Source organism: Nicotiana tomentosiformis, chromosome 9 (genome assembly GCF_000390325.3).
Source record: "Nicotiana tomentosiformis chromosome 9, ASM39032v3, whole genome shotgun sequence".
NCBI classification, from domain to species: domain Eukaryota; kingdom Viridiplantae; phylum Streptophyta; class Magnoliopsida; order Solanales; family Solanaceae; genus Nicotiana; species Nicotiana tomentosiformis.
Genome location: NC_090820.1, coordinates 366,430 through 388,032, shown reverse-complemented (window position 1 = coordinate 388,032; position 21,603 = coordinate 366,430). Strand labels below are relative to the sequence as shown.

The following is a 21,603-nucleotide window of genomic DNA, read 5'->3' as shown; positions in this document are numbered from 1 at the left end:
CGCGTGAATTATCGTTAGTAAGTTGATGTTCATTTGTTATGATTAAGATCCCAGTGTTGACATTGTTGTTCCTTGTTTAGTCATAGGAATTAATAATTTTTTTTTAATTTAGGTGGCTATGGCTTTGAAACAAAATAGAGGCTACATTTATAAAAAGAATAAAATAGCCAAAAATTAGAATTCTTAAATAAAAGGGGCTGTTATTTAAAGATGAGGCAAAATATCAGAACCTTACTAGCTAGTTTAAATTTGAATGAATGATTAGCCTTTAAATCAGAGGACTGCGAGCTATTATGTTAATATGAGCCCATTAAGAACAATGATGCACATCTTCTCCAAATCTTCTTTCCATAATCTATGACCTTTCACATGTTATCTAAAATTTAGAAAAATTAATTGACCCATGAATATTCGTAGTTGCTTTAGGCACGCTCTTAGTTAATTTATTATCGTGATTGTGTATACGTTCGCGTGACATAATTACGATTCTCAAAATAAATCCAGGTACACGTTCGCGTGACTTTGGCCAAACAATCTTAATAGCAATAAAGTGTTATTAGTTGTGTACACGTACGCGTGACATGACTTTGACATACCAAACAAAATGAGTACACGTATGCGTGACTCGTTATAAGATAGTTTCATAATTACGAATAATCAAGCAAATAAAAGCGGTAAAAGGTAAAACGCACATAGGTTCTAAAACATGTAATAATCCGTAATTAAAGCCAGGTATATGATTGTAAAGCGACCGTGCTAAAATCACGGAATCCGGAAGCACCTCACACCTTCTCTCAGGTTAACAGAATTCCTTACCCGGTCTTCTGTGTTCGCGGACTGTAAGATATAGTCAATTTTCTTGATTTGGGATTTAAAATAAACCGGTGACTTGGGACACCATAATTATCCCAAGTGGCGACTCTGAAATTAAATAAATAATCCCATTTCGAATAATATCACTTTAATGTTACTTTCAAATAATCCCCTACTATCGAAAAAAAGGAGGTGTGACATTAATCAACTTATGTTGACACCATTCCCTCCCATTTTATTGCTTTCAATATTGAAGTAGTATAGAGTTTTGTTATAAATAACTCACGAAATTTTTCTAGTGAAAACTAGGGCACAAAAATTTCGTTTGTTTATTTTGTTTTGGTGTCTGAGCAGGTTTTACCTCGAGGCACAGGGTTCGAGATAATCAAAAGAAGAAGTCACAATCCAGAATAACAGAAAAGAAGAAAAGAAAAGAGTTGAACCCAAAGTGCAGAAGCGGAGAAAAGATGTGGACTGCTCAAGACATGATTGAGATCACAAGCTTTGCATGTCCCGTCTTAATCCGAAAAGCTGAACAAGAATGAACTAGCACCTGCAGCTAGCAAGCATCAAGATTCAGATTAGAGTCTGCATGAAGAACCAGCCAAGAATCAGGATCAAGCTTCAAAAGATTTATAGATAGGAGTCTTGTAACTCGTAGCTGATAGGTTTAGTTAGTCTTTTTCATTTTTGACTTTGGTGTAATAAGGAGCTCAGCAGCAGTAACATCAGTGAAATCACAGCTTCTCGGTAGTTCCAGCTACCAAAACTTCCAGAACTATACTGACCCGATTCCTTTATAGCCAAGGATATGTAGGCAACCTCGGAAATAAAGTTCGGTAAAACGTTTTCAAAATGCTTCCCATGGAGTATCCAAACAGGCAAAAATCGCTCGTATTTGTTCACTTTATCTTTGCCCGAAAACTCTTTATATTTTGAGCAAAGAGGGGCAGCTGTGAGCACATGATTTTTTCCCGATTAAAATACTCCTACAAAATTCACAAATAGGTTTTTCTTAATTGTTTCTAATTTTATAGAATTTATAGATTTTTTTTAATTATTTGCATTTAGTTGCATTTTATGCACTCTTAATATTTTAATGACATGAAAATACCAAACATAATTTATTTAGTTCTTCGTTGCATAACATTTTAGGTTTATTTGCATTTAGTATTTAATTAATGGAGTTAGTTACATTATTAAACAAAAAAACACAAATATATGGGTCATTTTTACATTTTTAGCTTTTAGTTGCAAATTAATTAATTTCCTTTCATTAGCTTTAAGTTAATTAGTTGTTTAAATGGTAAAAATAGATAATTAAGTTCCATTCTACAAATTAGATTTTCTTTAGGTTTTAATTAACTTTAGTAGGATTTTAAAAATCAAAAAAAAAAAAAAGGAAAGAAAGAAAGAAAAAAGCTTGGTTTAATTCCGGATTGGGCCACAACCATTTTTAGTGGCCCAATTGCCCCCAAAACACCCCAATTCCACCCCAGCCCAAACCCCAGTCCGGTCCAACTGCCCACTTAAACCAAACGGCGCTGTTTAATAAACATCCAATCCCAGCCGTTGATTATTCTTGATCCAACGGCTCGCAACTGATTATTACCACCCCATTTAACTATCCTAATGCCCCCCTAAAACCCTAGAGAATCATCCCAGACCCCTCTCATCTCCCTCTCTCACCCTCAACCCTTCACCATTGGCCGCCGCCCACCAGAAATCGCCTACGGCGGCGGCCCACCTTCAATCACCTCCAAATTTTTACCAGACAACCACCATATCCCCCTCATCTCATATCTCCATTCCATTTCACCATAAGACCACCCAAATTCCTTGAATTTCAAATCTGAGAAAATTTTAAAACCCTAATTTTGCCCCTTTCTGTTTCGCCGGCGTTTTTTTTCTAGTTTTGACCCAAAACCTACATCAGTCGATCGTTCTTAACAAGAACGATCGATTGATGTTGATTTTAGCTCATTCCAAAAAGCCACCGGATTGTCGTCCATTGGCAGTGACCGGCCGACCAAGTTTCATAGCCATCCCAAGTGGCGACTCTGAAATTAAATAAATAATCCCATTTCGAATAATTTCACTTTAATTGAAAAAACTCTCTATCCCCTACCCCTATATGAAAAAAGGAGGTGTGACAGCTCTGGCAACTATGGTGGGGAATCAACCTAGAATATCTCGTTCAGGGTTCAAGAATTCAAACTTGTTAATATGATTTTTACTTATCTTTATTGATTGTTGATATTAATGTATTTTGTGGGCCTAATGTGCTAGAAAAACTAAGAGTGAGGTAGGATAGAAAATTCACCCGGTTCTGAAAACTCCGGTATTTGAAAATGCCTCGAAACTCTGCCAAAACGTTTTTAAAAAAAAAGAGAAAAAGAAAAAAAATTGTCAATAATATGTTTTTCCAATTATGTCAAAACAAACCATACTACGCGGGTCTGATTCTCACCGGATATGAGATACGTAGGCAAACCTCATCGGTTCCGGTCTCAATTTTCAAAAAATCCAAAAATAAATAAAATATTTTTCATTAATTCCTTCTTTAGAAGTCTTTTCTTAGAAAATTCCAAACAAATAAAAAATTATTTTTTACAACCCAAGAATATTTTCCTTCTATTTTGAAATCTTTCATTAAAAAAAAAAAATCAATCAAAATCCAAAATATGTTTTTCCCTTCTTCAGAAGTATTTTTCCAAAAAAACAAAAATTAAAAAAAAATCAAAAACAAATATCAAAATACAAAAATCTTTTTATTCTTTAGGAGTCTTCTTTCGCAAATGTCATAAAAATTGAAAGGTTGAAGTCCAAAAAATACTTTCGCTTTTAGTCACAAGTTCACTTTCGGAAATTATAAAGAAAACTCACAAAGTTGTTTTCCCCTAAAATTAAAAAAAATAATAATAAAAAATCCAAAAATAAATATTTTCTTTCTTGTTTAGAAGTCTTTCTTTCGAAAATTTTAAAAAATAATAATAAAAATCAAAACCAAAATTTAAAAATATTTTCTTTCCTCTTTAAAAGGCTTTCTTTCGCAAAATTCCCAAAAAAGATGAAATGCAAAAAATATATATTCTCTTTCTAAACGCTTTCATTGTCTAAGTGTTATAAAAAAGTAAAAAAAAAAGAGTTTGTTTATTTACTCCATTCCTGATTTTTCTGAACTACGTAATGATCTGATTCCATCATAGCCTTAAATTTAATTGAGTGAAAAATAAACTGAAAAAAAAAAATTTGAGTTGAAAAGAAAGAGAAGAGTGACAAAATAAAAGAAAAAAAAAGAGCGACAAAAAATAAAAATAAAAGAGTGACAAAAATGAAAAGAGAAAAAGAAAGTGACAAAAAATAAAAGAGCGGCAAAAACAAAATGAGAAAATCAAGATTGATTAAAAAGAGGCAGAAGTGAAAGAAAAGAGGTACGGAGTGAAAAAAGGGTTAGTTTAAGGCCGAGATAAAACATGCAACCGTTCAAACACATGGTAGAAGCGTTTAACTGTTTAGGTGCATTGCATCCCAACATGAGATTCCCTATCTGTTAAGTGTCTCAAAACTAACAAGGTTGTTGGGTGTGCAAATTAGCCAGGTTCTGATCAGGTGGTTGGTTTTGTTGGTAATCTGGCTTCCCATCCTTACTTCACTAGATCCAAAGGAAAGGTTCCTATGGCCTCCGAAAATCATCTACCAATTATCGATCCTGAGGATAGCCTAGCACCGGCTATTCCGCAACCAGAATCAGCAGCTGCTGAAGAGAATAGGATGTTGCGTCTCCGCATATTGCAAATGTGGGATGCCTGGTTATCACGACCCAAAATTCTCACCTTCGGACCGTGATGGCGCCTAACATTTCACTTGCTAGGTAAGCCAACGTTAGAATAATATTAACTAATTTTTAATTTTTTTATTAATAACAAAGAACGATTGCGGAAGTAAAATCTGAAATATAGTGAATAATCCATAAAAAAATAACGGCGTCGAAATACCATCCCAGAATTTAGTATAATATATACACGAGCTTCTAGAATAATATAAATAAGGGCATGAATAAAATAAACTGTCTGAAAATAAAAACACAGCTAAATTAAAGTAGACGGGGATTTCAGAACTACGGACGTCGTGCAGTTATATCTCAAGTCTCCTCTGAGTAGCTGAAATTCGAACAAGTCTATGGTACGCCGCTGGGACCAACTCCAAAATCTGCACAAGAAGTGCAGAGTGTAGTATAGTACAACCGACCCCATGTACTAGTAAGTGCTGAGCCTAACCTCGATGAAGTGGTGACAAGGCTAAGGCGGGTCACTTACATTACATGTACGCAATATTAGTAACAACAACAATAATAAAAATAAATCAGGTAACTCATTTATAATAATTGAAGCCAATTCAACAGTCATAATCAATTATCATTTCCACAAATTCTGTTGCAGCATGCAACCCGCTCTCACAATATATTCACATTCAATTCTGTTGCAGCGTGCAACCCGCTCTCATAATATATTCATTTTCAATCCTCTCATATAATTATTTTTAATCAAGTATATATATATTGACTTTTAAATAAGTCTATTGCAGCGTGCAATCCGATCCCCCAATATAGACTTTTAAATAAGTCTATTGCGGCGTGCAATCCAATCCCCCAATATTGACTTTTAAATAAGTCTGTTGCGGCGTGTAACCCTATCCTCCAATATGGACTTTTAATAAGTCTGTTGCGGCGTGCAACCCGATCCTCCAATATTGACTTTTAAATAAGTCTGTTGCGGCATGCAACCCGAACCTCCAATATGGACTTTTAATAAGTCTGTTGTGGCGTACAACCCGATACTCCAATATATCCATTTCAATCAATTCTTATGAAAGAAATTTCTAATAAATGCAATAATTAATATAAAATTATAAGACAACAACCATACAATAGTTATGATTTAATTATGAAACAAACAATGACAAATAGCAAGTTATTATGGAAATCAAGGAGAAAATAGGCAGTTTAATATTTAATATACTAAATGTCAAACAAAAATTAAGACACATAATTCAAATAGCATGTAACAATTAATGCAGCAATTCAAGAATTAATATTTGACAAAGAATAGGAGAGAAACAATTTTTATAACAATTAATTAGTGATTTAAAATAATTTATGATTTTTCAAGTAAGTAGGCAAACAATTAATTTGACGACGTATAGACACTCGTCACCTCGCCTATACGTCGTTCACATGCATTTCACATAACAAATAATTTAAGGGTTCTATTCCCTCAAGTCAAGGTTAACCACGACACTTATCTCGCTTTGCAATTCCAATCAATTACTCGACAACAACTTTTCCTTTTAAATTTGTCTCCAAAAGTTTCAAATCTATTCATAAATAATTCAATATACTCAATACGAATCATAGGAATGAATTCCATATGAATTTACTAATTTTTCGGATAAAAATTCAAAATTTATTAAAATATTCGACTGTGGGACCCACGTCTCAAATCTCGAAAAAACTTACGAAATTCGAACACCCGTTCCGATACGTGTCCAACCATACAAATATCAAATTCCGATGTCAAATGGACCTTCAAATCTTAAATTTTCGTTTTTGGAAGATTTTATAAAAATCTAATTTTTCTTCCATAAATTCACGGATTCATGATATAAATGAGTATGAAATCATGAAATATAATCAATATAGGATAAGGAATACTTACCCCAATATTTTCCCATGAAAATCGCCAAAGAATCGCATTACCCGAGCTCAAAAATTAGAAATGGTTGAAAATGGGTCGAAACCCCATTTCCAGAACTTAAGTTCTGTTTTTCAGATTTTTATTCATCGCGATCGTGGAAATTCATTCGCGATCGCGTAGAACAAAATTTGCCCAGGTTTGTTTAACACTACGCGATCACGTATAAGGCCATGCGATCGCAGAGAATAATTTCTCAGCCTTACGCGATCGCATACAGGTTTATGCGATCGCGTAGCACAATTTTGATGCTTCAGCTTCTGCTTCTTTCCTTCTTCGCGATCGCAACTTTAAGCTCGCGTTCGCAGCGCACTGGGAGCTATCCTTTCGTGTTCGCATGCCTATATTCGCGAACGCGAAGAGTAAAACTCACGGCTTAAAATTTTCTCTTCGCGATCGCAGGAATGGCTTCGCGATCGCGAAGCACAATGCACCAGATGACAGCAGAAGCTCAAAAACCAGATTTTCTAAGTTCAAAATCATCCCGTAGCCTATCCGAAACTCACCCGAGCCCTCGGGGCTCCAAACCAAACATGCACCCAAGTCCTAAAATATCATACGAACTTGATCGAGTGATCAAATCGCCAAAATAATACCTGGAACTACGAATCAGACATCAAATCAAAGGAAGTTTTCCAGAAAACTTTAAAACTTATATTTTCACAGCCGGACGTTCGAATCGTGTCAAATCAACATCAGTAATTTCTTAAATATCATTAAGCTTTTACGCTTTTAACTTTTAATCAGAATTCCATATCTCGGGCTAGGGACCTCGGAATTCGATTCTGGGTATACGCCCAAGTTTCAAATCATGATACGAACCTACAAGAATTGTCAAAACACTGATCTGAGTCCGTTTGCTCAAAATGTTGACCAAAGTCAACTTAGTTGAGTTTTAAAACTCCATTTCACATTTTAATCCATTTTTCTCATGAAAACTTTCTTGAAAATTGTACGGACTGCGCACGCAAGTCGAGGAACGATAAATGGTGCTTTTTGAAGTCTTAGAACACATAATTACTTATTAAATTTAAAGATGATATTTTGGGTCATCACATTCTCCACCTCTAAAATAAATGTTCGTCCTCGAACGGAGTTAGAAAAAAGTATCTGAGCTGGTGAATAAGTGTGGATATTTACTCCGCATGTCCGACTCGGACTCCCAGATAGATGCCTCTACCGGCTGACCTCTCCATTGCACCCGAACTGAAGGATAACTCTTAGACCTCAACTGTCAGACCTGCCGGGCTAGAATAGCCACCGGCTCCTCCTCGTAAGTTAAATCTTTGTCCAATTGGACTGAGCTGAAATCTAACACGTGGGACGGATCACCATGATATTTTCGGAGCATAGATACATGGAACACCGGATGAACCACTGATAAACTAGGTGGTAATGCAAGCCTGTAGACTACTTCACCCACCCTTTCAAGAATTTCAAAGGATCCAATATACCTAGGGCTCAACTTGCCCTTCTTTCCGAACCTCATTACACCTTTCATAGGTGAAACTCGGAGCAATATTCTTTCTCCAACCATGAATGCAATATCACGAACTTTACGGTCGGCATAACTCATTTTCCTAGACTGAGCTGTGCGAAGTCGATCCTGAATAATCTCGACCTTATCCAAGGCATCTTGTACCAAATCGGTACCCAATAACCGAGCTTCTCCCGGTTCAAACAAGCCAACTGGCGAACGGCATCGCCTTCCGTATAATGCCTCATATCGAGCCATCTGAATGCTCGGCTGGTAGCTATTATTATAAGCAAAATCCGCAAGTGGCAAGAAATGATCCCAAGAACCTCCAAAGTCTATAACACAAGCGCGAAGCATATCTTCCAATATCTGAATAGTATGCTCTGACTGTCCGTCTGTCTGTGGATAAAATGCTGTACTCAACTCCTCCCGCGTGCCTAACTCATGCTGTACAGCCCTCCAGAAATGTGAGGTAAACTGCGTACCTCGATCTGAAATAATAGACACGGGCACACCGTGAAGGCGGACAATCTCACGAATGTAAATTTCAACTAACCTTTCTGAAGAATAGGTAACTGCCACTGGAATGAAATGTACTGATTTGGTTAACCTGTCCACAATGACCCAAACTGCGTCAAATTTTCTCTGAGTCCGTGGGAGTCCAACAACAAAATCTATAGTGATACGCTCCCATTTCCATTCAGGAATTTCTAACTTCTGAAGCAAACCACCAGGTCTCTGATGCTCGTACTTAACTTGCTGACAATTCAGACACCGAGCTACATATGCAACTATATCCTTTTTCATTCTCCTCCACCAATAATGTTGCCGTAAATTTTGATACATTTTGGCGGTACCTGGATGAATAGAATACCTGGAACTGTGTGCCTCTTCAAGAATTAATTCACGAAGCCCATCCACATTAGGCACACAAATACGAACCTGCATTCGCAGAACTCCATCTTCCCCCACAGCAACCTGTTTGGCATCATCGTGCCTCACCGTGTCCTTAAGGTCAAGTAAATGAGGATCATCATACTGCCTCTCTCTGATGCGCTCATATAAAGAAGACCGAGGGACTGTTCAAGCTAGAACCCGACTGGGTTCTGAAACATCTAACCTTACGAACTGATTAGCCAAAGTCTGAACATCTACAGTTAATGGCCTCTCACTAACCGGAATATACGCAAGACTGCCCATACTCACAGCCTTTCTACTCAAAGAATCGGCCACCACATTGGCCTTTTCGGGGTGATACAAAATGGTGATATCATAGTCTTTCAACAACTCTAACCATCTTCTCTGCCTCGAATTAAGATCATTTTGTTTGAACAGTTGCTGAAGGCTACGATGATTAGTAAATACCTCACACGAGACACCGTAGAGGTAATGCCTCCAAATCTTCAACACATGAACAATGGCTGCCAGTTCTAAGTCACGAACATGATAATTCTTCTCGTGAACATTCAACTTCCGTGATACATATGCAATTACCCTGCCATATTGCATTAATACTGCACCAAGCCCAATGTGAGATGCATCACAATATAATATATACGATCCTGAACCTGTGGGTAATACCAACACTGGCGCCGTAGTCAAAGCAGTCTTGAGTTTCGAAAAACTCAACTCACACTCGTCTGACCATCTAAATGGGACACTTTTCTGGGTCAGTCTGGTCAATGGGTTTGCTATAGATGAAACCCTTCCATGAACCGACGATAATAACCTGCTAAACCGAGGAAACTCCGAATCTCTGTAACTGAAGTAAGTTTAGGCCAATTCTGAATAGCCTCAATCTTCTTAGGATCCACCTTTATGCCTTCTACCAATACAACATGCCCCAAAAAGGCAACTGAGTCTAACCAAACCTCACATTTTGAAAACTTGGCATATAACTGATTATTCTTCAAAGTGTGAAGCACACTTCGAAAATGCTGCTCATGCTCCTCTCGACTGCTGGAGTAAATCAAGATATCATCAATGAATACAACCACAAACGAATCCAAATAAGGCTTGAACACCCGATTCATCAAATTCATAAATGTTGCTGGGGTATTTGTCAACCCAAATGACATCACTAGGAATTCGTAATGCCCAGACCGAGCCCAAAAAGCTGTTTTAGGGACATCAGATGCCCTAATCTTCAACTGATGGTAACCAGACCTCAAATCGATCTTCAAAAATACCTTGGCACCCTAAAGCTGATCAAATAAGTCATCAATTCTTGGCAGCGGATAATTGTTTTTGATAGTGGCCTTGTTCAACTGCCGATAATCTATACACATCCGCATAGAGCCATCTTTCTTCTTTACAAATAATACTGGTGCACCCCAGGGCGAGACACCGGGTCTAATGAATCCTTAATCAAGCAAGTCTTGCTGCTCCTTCAATTCTTTTAACTATGGCGGGGCCATACGGTATGGTGGAATAGAAATGGACTAAGTGCCCAGAGCAAAATCAATATAGAAGTCAATATCTCTGTCGGGTGGCATCCCCGGCAAATCTGCAGGAAATACTTCTGAAAATTCACGAATAACTGGTACTGAGTCCATAGAAGGAACATCCGCACTGGGATCGCGAATATAAGCCAAATAGGCTAGATACCCTTTCTTTACCATACGCCGAGCTTTCATATAAGAAATAACCCTGCTGGCAGAATGACCAGGGTTTCCTTTCCACTCTAACTGAGGTAACCCCAGCATAGCTAGGATCACTGTCTTGGCATGACAATCCAATATAGCATGATAAGGGGACAACCAATCCATACCCAAGATGACATCAAAATCTACCATATCAAGAAATAGAAGATCCGTACTAGTCTCAAGATTACCAATAGTAACCACACACGAACGATAGACATGATCTACTGCAGCAGAGTCTCCCACCGGTGTAGATACACATACAGAAGCACTCAGAGAATCACAAGGCACAACCAAATATGAAGCAAAATAGGAGAACACATAGGAATAAGTAGATCCTGGATCAAATAGAACTGAAGCATCTCTATGGCAAACTGGAATAATACCTGTGATCACAACATCAGATGACTCGGCCTTAGTCCTAGCTGGAAAAGTAGAAAATCGGGGTGGGGCCCCACCACTCTGAACTGCGTCCCTGGGACGGCCTCTAACTGGCTGGCTTCCACCTCTAACGGTCTGACCTCCACCTCTTATGGCCTGACCTCCACCTCTAATGTCCTGACCTCTACCTCTAATGGCCTGACCTCTACCTCTAGCTTCCTGACCCCTACCTCTAGCTGGCTGAGTAGGCGGTGAAGCAACCGGTGCCGGTATGATGTCACGAGAATCTTGCCGAGATCTGTTACCCTCCAATCTAGGGCAATACCTCCTGATGCGACCAATGTTCCCATACTCATAACACCCATCCTGATGCCGTGGCTGCTGAAGCTAATCCAAATGGGCCAGATAATCACTGTATTAACTCTAGAGAGGCGGTGCACTGATAGGAGCTGAATGTGCACTAAATGCTGGATGTCCATAGTAAGGCATAATAGGACCGTGACTCCCTAAAGCACCGGGAGATGCATGAAGTGCTGAATGAAACGGTCTGGGAGGATGACCCCTACCAAAATTACCCCTGCTTCCAGACCACCACCGAAACCACCGAACTGACGAGGCCTCTTATTATACCTCTGCCCTCTCTCTTGTGCAAGAACCATCTCGATCCTCCTTGCATCATTAGTAGCCGCCTGAAAAGAAATATCACCTCCGGTCTCCTTGGCCATCTGAAGTCTGATAGGGTGAGTGAGTCCCTCAATAAACCTCCTCACTCTCTCTTCCTCAGTAGGTAGTAAAAGGAAAACATGACGGGCCAAATCCACAAAACGAGACTCATACTGAGTAACAGTCATACTGCCCTGCTGTAGACGCTCAAATTGCTTTCGGTAATCCTCCCTCAGTGTGATAGGAAGGAACTTCTCCAGAAATAGCTGAGAAAACTGCTCCCAGGTAAGTGCAGGCGATCCGACTGCTCGGGTCAATGTATAATATCTCCACCACCTCTTGGCGGAACCCATCATCTGAAATACAACAAAATCAACCATATTGGTCTCAACTATACCCATGTTTCGCAGCACCTCGTGGAAGCGTTCAAGATAATCCAGTGGGTCCTCAGAAGGTGTACCACTAAAGTGAACTGTAAAGAGCTTAGTAAACTTATCCAGTCTCAATAAGGCCTCAAAAGACATGGCAGGCCTATCACCAGTCTGTGCCGCAACAACTAGCTAAACTACCCCAACTGGCGGGGCTGCTGGAGCCTGATTCTGGGGAGCCATCTGCTCCGGAGCAGGAGTAGTGGGAGTTTGTGCTCCTCCCCCAGCCTGTGAGACGGCTGGTACCACTAGAAATATACCATTCTAGGCCACGCCCTCCATAAGACTTACCAAACGGACTAGAGCATCCTGAAGTATTGGAGTGGCTATGAATCCTTCCGGGACCTGAACTGGTCCAACTGGTACATTCTGAACTGGAACTTCCTCCTGAAGATCCATATGAGGTTTTATAACAGGTGCAGTTGCTCGAGCTCTGGATTGAGCTCTACCTCTGCCTCTACCTCGACCTCTAGCATGACCTTGGCCTCGACCTCTACCCCTGGCCATAGTTGCCACCGGGGGTTCTGGTCCCTGTCCATCGGTAGAGGTATTACGTGTTCTCACCATCTGCGAAAGAATAAAAGTAGAATGATTCAATCATCGATGATAGAATAAATTCACATGACAGAATAAGAAAAACGTGATATTGTTCCTAAACTTTATAGCCTATGATAGATAAGTACAGACGTCTCCGTACTGATCCTCAGACTCTAATAAGCTTGCTCGTGACTCGTGAGACCTATGTAACCTAGTGCTCTGATACCAACTGTCACGACCCGAAATTCCCAACTTCGGACCGCGATAACGCCTAACATTTCACTTGCTAGGCAAGCCAACGTTAGAATAATATTAACTAATTTTTAAACAATTTTATTTATTTATTAATAATAAAGAACGATTGCGGAAGTAAAGTCTGAAATAGTGAATAATCCATAAAAAAAATAACGGTGCCTAAATACCATCCCGGAATTTGGTGTCACAAGTGTACGAGCTTCTAAAATAATACAAATAAGGGCCTGAATAAAATAAAACTGTCTGGAAATAAACACACAACCAAAGTAAAATAGACGGGGACTTCAGAACTGCGGACGTCGTGCAGTTATACCTCAAGCCTCCTCTGAGTAGCTGAAATCCGAGCAAGTCTATGGTACGTCGCTAGGACCAACTGCAAAATCTGTACAAGAAGTGCAGAGTGTAGTAATAGTACAACCGACCCCATATACTGGTAAGTACTGAGCCTAACCTCGACGAAGTAGTGACGAGGCTAAGGTGGGTCACTTACATTACCTGTACGCAATATTAGTAACAACAACAATAATAAAAATAAATCAGGGAACTCATTTATAATAATTAAAGCCAATTCAGCAGTCATAATAATTATCATTTCCATCAATTCTGTTGCAGCGTGCAACCTACTCTCACAATATATTCACATTTAATTATATTGCAGCGTGCAACCCACTCTCACAATATATTCACATTCAATTCTGTTGCAGCGTGCAACCCGCTCTCACAATATATTCATTTTCAATCCTCTCATATAATTATTTTTAATCCAGTATATATATTGACTTTTAAATAAGTCTATTGCGGCGTGCAATCCGATCCCCCAATATTGACTTATTGCGGCATGCAATCCGATCCCCCAATAATGACTTTTAAATAAATCTGTTGCAGCGTGCAACCCGATCCTCCAATATGGACTTTTAATAAATCTGTTGCGGCGTGCAACCCGATCCTCCAATATTGACTTTTAAATAAGTATGTTGCGGCATGCAACCCGATCCTCCAATATGGACTTTTAATAAGTCTGTTGCGGCGTGCAACCCGATCTTCCAATATATCCATTTCAATCAATTCTTATAAAAGAAATTTTCAATAAATGCAATAATTAATATAAAATTATAAGACAACAACCATACAATAATTATGATTTAATTATGAAACAAACAATGACAAATAGCAAGTTATTATGGAAAGCAAGGAGAAAATAGGTAGTTTAATATTTAATGTACTAAATATCAAACAACGATTAAGACACATAATTCAACTAGCATGTAACAATTAATACAGGAATTCAAGAATTAATATTTGACAAACAATAGGAGAGAACAATTTTTCTAACAATTAATTCGTGATTTAAAACAATTTATGATTTTTCAAGTAAGTATGCAAATAATTAATTTGACGACGTATAGACACTCGTCACCTCACCTATACGCCGTTCACATGCATTTCACATAACAAATAATTTAAGGGCTCTATTCCCTCAAGTCAAGGTTAACCACGACACTTACCTCGCTTTGCAAATTCCAATCAATTACTCGACCACAACTTTTCCTTTTAAATTTGTCTCCAAAAGTTTTAAATCTATTCATAAACAATTCAATATACTCAATACTAATCATAGGAATGAATTCCATATGAATTTATTAATTTTCCGGATAAAAATACGAAATTCATTAAAATATTCGACAGTGGGACCCACGTCTCAAATCTCGAAAAAACTTACGAAATTCGAACACCCGGTCCGATACGAGTCCAACCATACAAATATCAAATTCCGATGTCAAATGGACCTTCAAATCTTAAATTTTCGTTTTTGGAAGATTCTATAAAAATCTGATTTTACTTCCATAAATTCACGGATTCATGATATAAATGAGTATGAAATCATAAAATATAATCAATATAGGATAAGGAATACTTACCCTAATGTTTTCCCGTGAAAATCGCTCAAGAATCGCCTTACCCGAGCTAGAAAATTGGAAATGGTTGAAAATGGGTCGAAACCCTATTTCCAGAACTTAAGTTCTGTTTTTTAGATTTTTATTCATCGCGATCGCGGAAATTCGTTCGCGATCGCGTAGAAAATTTTGCCCAGGTTTGTTTAACACTACTCGATCGCGTATAAGGCCATGCGATCGCAGAGAACAATTTCTCAGCCTTACACGATCGCGTTCAGGTTTATGCAATCACGTAGACAATTTCGGTGCTACAACTTCTGCTTCTTTCCTTCTTCGCGATCGCATCTTTGAGCTCACGTTCGCAGTGCACTAGGAGCTAGCCGTTCGCGTTCGCATGCCTATCTTTGCGAACGCGAAGAGTAAAACTCACGGCTTAAAATTTTCTCTTCACGATCGCAAGAAGGGCTTCGCGATCGCGAAGCACAATGCACCAGATGACAGCAGAAGCTCAAAAACCAAATTTTCTAAGTTTAAAATCATCCCGTAGACTATCCGAAACTCATCCGAGCCCTCGGGGCTCCAAACCAAACATGCACCCAAGTCCTAAAATATCATACGAACTTACTCGAATGATCAAATCACCAAAATAACACCTAAAACTACGAATCGAACATCAAATCAAAGGAAGTTTTCAAGAAAACTTTAAAACTTATATTTTCACAACCGGACGTCCGAATCACGTCAAATCAACTCCGATTCTTACCAAATTCGGCAGAGAAGTCATAAATATTATAGTGGACCTATACCGGGCTTCGAAACTAAAATATGGACCCTGGCTTAATAAATCCAACATCAATAATTTCTTAAAAATCATTAAGCTTTCAAGCTTTTAATTTTTTATCAGAATTCCATATCTCGGGCTAGGGACCTCGGAATTCGATTCCGGACATACGCCCAAGTCCTAAATCACGATACGGACCTACTGGAAATGTCAAAATACTGATCCGAGTCCGTTTGCTCAAAATGTTGACCAAAGTCAACTCAGTTGAGTTTTAAAACTCCATTTCATATTTTAATCCATTTTTCACATGAAAACTTTCCGAAAACTTGTATGGACTGCGCACGTAAGACGAGAAATGATAAATGGTACTTTTCAAGGTCTTAGAATATAGAATTACTTGTTAAATTTAAAGATGATATTTTGGGTCATCACACTGGTCTAATGGTAGGGAACCGCCAAGTGCAATCCCTGGGTTCCCTGAGTTGATCCCCAGGTCAAGTGAGGCTAACAACGCCCCTGTGCCCAACCCATTTATCCTATGCGGGTACCCTCTAATGCCGTTTTACGATCCCAAAATTCCTTCTGTGGTTCGTCCCCAGGCGCCGGCTTCAAAGGCACCGCCAGCAATGTTCTCTGCAGCACCAATCTGCGCCACAACACAACTAACTTTACCACGGCCATATGTTGAGCCTCCAATGTTCACCTTTTAGGGTCCACAGTTTCAACCAGAAATAACATATGTGACCCGTACTCCTTTACTCAACCTCCGCAATATGATTTCTCGGTGGAGCAAGAAAGGGCTATCAAGAATCCCGAGCAAGAGGAAATAACTCGGAAGATGAAGATCCTGGAACAAAGTTTGAAAAATATGCAAGGTCTGAGTAGCCAAAAGAGTGTTTCATACTCCGATCTGTGTGTGTTTCCCAATGTTCACTTGCCAGTTAGTTTCAAAATGCTAAAATTTGAAAAGTACGACGGGCACAGAGACCCAGTCGCTCATCTGAAACGATATTGTAACCAGTTGAGGGCTGTTGTTGGAACACAAGACCTGCTAATGGCCTATTTTGGAGAAAGCCTCACTGGAATTGCTTTTGAGTGGTATATGGATCAAGATATTACCCATTGGCATGTGTGGGACGATATGGCTCGAGATTTTGTCCGCCAATTCCAATATAATACGGACATCGCTCCCGACAGGAACTCTTTGTCTATTTTGAAAAAGAAAACCACGGAAAGCTTCCACGAATATGCTGTTAAATGGTGTGAGCAAGATGCCAGGGTTAAGCCTCCGATGGATGAAGCCGAAATGGTTGTAGTCTTTCTACATGCCCAAGAGGCGGATTACTTCCAGAACATGATGTCCGCTATGGGTAGGCCATTTGCTAAGGTTATCAAAATTGGTGAGTTGGTAGAAAATGGGTTAAAAACGGGCCGAATCTTGAGTCATGATGCCTTTAAGGCCACATCACAGGCCGTTCAGAGTGGTTCAGAGGGTTTGATGAACAGAAATTGAAGAGATGAGGAATTTGATCCGGCACTGAAGGCCATTGCAGCCATTGCCGAGATAGAAGAAAAGCCAAAAAACGACCGCCAAGCCTGAAAGTTCCCCATCAGATGGGAGTCTCGGTAGCCAGTCTTGCTATCCTTTCTGCGTTCGGATTATCTCAGGGTGTGATCCAGATGTTTTACTTTATTGTCTTACTTTCCGATGTAAACCCTTCTATCTTTAAAATTCAAAAAAAAAATCATCAAAATCAAATGAAATTAATATTTCATTGTCCAGTAATGTCTTTTCTTTATCTTGTCACTTTTCTTATTCTCTTTTCAGTTCTGTTAAATGAAGATCTCAATAACATGACATGCTTGCGGACTTCATGCCCAGATCCTAAAACGCTGTCAAACTACGAAATAATGAATCAAGAATCAGAATGCAATGAAGATAAGTTTAAGGAAATAAAACAAAGACTCGGAACAACTGAAGGAAAATTGGTTCCAGAATAGAAAGATCCATACATGGTAATGAGAAAACTGCAAAAAGAGAGCGCTGTACCTGGGAAACATCGAAAGAAATGTCCTTGAAACAACTGTCGATGCAGGTACAGTCAAAAGGTATTATGTTTGATCCTCTATATAGCATAAATGCTCCGATTGGAATGACTAAGGCTTTCTTTCTCGCTATCCAAATACTATTAACCCTTTTGCCAACCCTTTGAGTTAGTTACTTTTCTTTGATTACCCTTTTTGGAACTGAAAGTATTAAAAAAAAGAAAAAAAAGGAAACCAAAAACAATAGACAAAAAGAAAATGAAATGAAAAATGAAAAAAAAGAAAGAGGAAAGGAAAAAGAAAGAGAAAAGAAAACAAAAATAGAAGAAAAAGAAAAAAACAAAAGAAAATGAAAAAAACAATATTCCTCGAACTACGTTCGACTTGATTCCGAAAGGATACGTAGGCAGCCTCTTTTTGGGATTCAGTCACACCAAAATAAAATCCACATTTTCCCAAAGTTGAAACTGGGCAGAAGTTATAACGGTTCGACGATGGTTCCACCTGAAAGGTTCCGAAGTTATAACCCGATCCAAAACCTTTTACCTAAATCCTTTTTAAGTACTTCTGATCAATCAACGAGAATGTTACTTGGATCTGTTGCCACCAAATGAGAGAAATAAAATGAGAGAGTTTTATCGGTGAAAACCCTCACGGGCACCATAAGGCGATGATAAGCAGAGAAATTGAAAATGAGAGAGTCTTGTTAGTGAAAACTCGCAAAGAGCACTATAAGGCGACAATGAGAAGAGAAATGAGAGAGGTCAGCTGGTGAAAACCCGCAAAGGGCACCACTGATCGAAAAGAGGATACTCACAACCATCTACATCGACACAGTCCGAGACAAGCTTTCTCGGTTTCGAGGTAAAAGTTGTGATGAATTTCTGAAAGCTGAACAGTTTACACAGATCAGACATCTAGTCCAAGAGGCATGTCATGTTTATTGAAGTCCGCATGCATTCCAGATAAGTCCTTCTTCATTTTTCCCCAAAGGGATACCTCTCGTCCAAATCCACTTCTCCATTTCATTGTTTGCTTTTCTTTGAATCCCTTTCGGTCTAATTCTGTTATGAAGGTTAGACAAAGAAAGGATGGCAAGATTGATTTACAGGACTTTTGTTTGACACAAGCCAATATTCAAGAAGGTACCCAACCTCGGCAGGTGCATCGAGTCGACTTCGACTGGCCATGATGGCCGATGCTTTGAAATCAAAAACTCCTGAAAAGAAAGGAAATCAAAGTCAAACGCCCACAAAGGAAAAATAAAGTTAAAAAAGGTTAAGTCCCACGTGATTAACCGTCATGGTAAAGTTTTGGAAAATCCAGTTTCACCAGGGCCAGAAATGAAATCGGTCCTCGGGGAACAGGCAAGCAGTTGAGATCTTCATCAAAGAAGTCGGGCCGAGATCAAGTGACTGAAACGCCCAAGGCCACAAAATCAATTACTGTTTCAAACTGACAAACTGTTCTTTGTTTGAAAAAAAAGAAACATGTGTAATTAAAAGTAACCTTGCAAGAAGCAAGTGCAACTAAAAGAAACTGCACAAGGGCTAGAAAAAGCTTCGCAGCAACAACTCCCAAAAGGGAAGTCTTCTCCAAATTTTTTTTCCGCATTTACTCATTCTCTAAAATAATAAGAAAAGAAGAAAGGAAGAAATGATGATGAAAATTATAATTAAAAAAAAAACAAAAAACACACAAAAAAAGAGAGAAAACAAAGAAATTTCAAAATAATGGCAATATAGGGTCTCCAATACCTAGCTAAATTTTCCAACATAGGGTCTCCGCTCCCTAGTTGATAATTTTCTAACATAGGGTCTCCACTCCCTAATTGATACTAGTGTAGGGTCTCTACTCCCTAGTTGATGCCAATATAAGTTGATGCCAACATAGGGTCACCACTCCCTAGTTGATGCTAGCGTAGGGTCTCCACTCCCTAGTGGATGCCAGCATAGGGTCTCCACTCCCTAGTTAATGCCAACATAACTTGATGCCAACATAGGGTCACCACTCCCTAGTTGATGCTAACATAGGGTCTCCACTCCCTAGTTGATGATTTTCCAGTAGAGGGTCTCCACTCCCTGGTTGATGATGTTCCAACATAGGGTCTCCACTCCCTAGTTGATGCCAGCATAGGGCCTCCACTCCCTAGTTGATGATGTTCCAACATAGGGTCTCCACTCCCTAGTTGATGCCAACATAACTTGATGCCAACATAGGGTCACCACTCCCTAGTTGATGCCAACATAGGGTCTCCACTCCCTAGTTGATGATTTTCTAGCATAGGGTCTCCACTCCCTAGTTGATAATGTTCCAACATAGGGTCTCCACTCCCTAGTTGATGATGTTCCAACATAGGGTCTCCACTCCCTAGTTGAATCCAACATAACTTGATACCAGCATAGGGTCTCCACTCCTTAGTTGATGATTTTCTAACATAAGGTCTCCAATCCCTAGTTGATTTTATTTTAGACATAAGGTCTCCACTCCCTAGTCGTTTTTCCAACATAGGGTCTCCATTACCTAGTTGATGCCAACATAGGGTCTCCACTCCCTAGTTGATGCCAACATAACCTGATGCCAACATAGGGTCTACACTCCATAGTCGATGATTTTCCAACATAGGGTCTCCAATACCTAGTTGATTTTATTGTTAGATATATGGTCTCCACTCCCTAATCTCTATTTTCATAGGGTACACTAATCCAGACCTTTTATTGCTTTCAACAATGAAGTAGTATAAAGTTTTGTTACCAATAACTCACGAAACTTTCCTAGTGAAAACTGGGGCAGAAAAATTTCGTTTGTTTGTTTGTTTGTTTTGGTGTCTGAGCAGGTTTTTACCTCGAGGCACAAGGTTTGATATGACCAAAAAGATGTCTCAATCACAAAATAAAGAAAAGAAAGAGGAAGAAGTGAACTCAAAGTGCAGGAGCGGAGAAAAGATGTGGACTGCTCAAGACATGATTGAAGTCACAAGCTTTGCATGTCTCGCCTTGATCCGAAAAGCTGAAGAAGAATGAACAAGCACTTGCAGCTAACAAACATCAAGATTCATATTGGAGTCTGCATGAAGAACCAGCCAAGACTCAAGATCAAGCTTCAGAAGACCTAGGGATAGGAATCTTGTAACTCGTAGCTGGCAGGCTTAGTTAGTCTTTTTTCATTTTTGTTTTTGGTGTAATAAGGAGCTCAGCAAGCAGTAACAGCAGTGAAATCACAGTTTCTCGGTAGTCACCGCTACCAAAATTCCCAGAACTACACTGACCTGATTCCTTTATAGCCAAGGATATGTAGGCAACCTCCGAAGCAAGGTTTCAGTCAAACTTTTTCAAAATGCTTCCCATGGAGTATCAAACAGGCAAACATTATTCATGATTGCTCACTTTATCTTTGCCCAAAAACTCTTCATATTTCCGAGCAAAGAGGGGCAGCTGTGAGCACCTAATGTTTGCCCCACATAGGAAGTTACTCCTAAAAATAATTCAAAAATAATTTTAATTATTTTTATGAATTTTATAAGTTTTTATTTATTTATTTTGCATTTATTCGCATTGTTTATGCATGTTAGGAATATCGTAAATCATAAAAATCATAAAAAATGTTCAAATCTTAATTTCATAGCATTTTAGATTTTAAATTGCATTTTTGGATTTAATTGCATTGTTAAATGCATTATATAAATATCTAAAAACCCAAAAAAATACATTCTTAGGTTTAGTTAATTAATTAGGTCATTAGTCAATTAGTAAAATATATATAATAGTTTAGCCACACAAATTGGTTTTAATTAAAATTTGAGTCCAAATTGACTAATTTTGTAATTGTTTCAAGCCCAATCCACCTCATAGCCTGGCCCATACTCTTCTCTTAAAACACCCATCTCCCCACTCTATTAAAGGGAAGACCTCTCTTTCTAGAACATACACATA

The 21,603-nt window shown here is 38.7% G+C and overlaps 1 long non-coding RNA gene across 1 annotated transcript in view; it reads right to left on the bottom strand.

The window, feature by feature from the left end:
• LOC138899456 (uncharacterized) overlaps window positions 1–21,120 on the bottom strand; it is a 47,482-nt gene extending 26,362 nt beyond the window's left edge. The window contains exon 1 of the long non-coding RNA XR_011411110.1: window positions 21,039–21,120. This is a non-coding gene — a long non-coding RNA (uncharacterized lncRNA). The remainder of the gene's footprint in view (window positions 1–21,038) is intronic.
• Window positions 21,121–21,603: the final 483 nt, after the last annotated feature.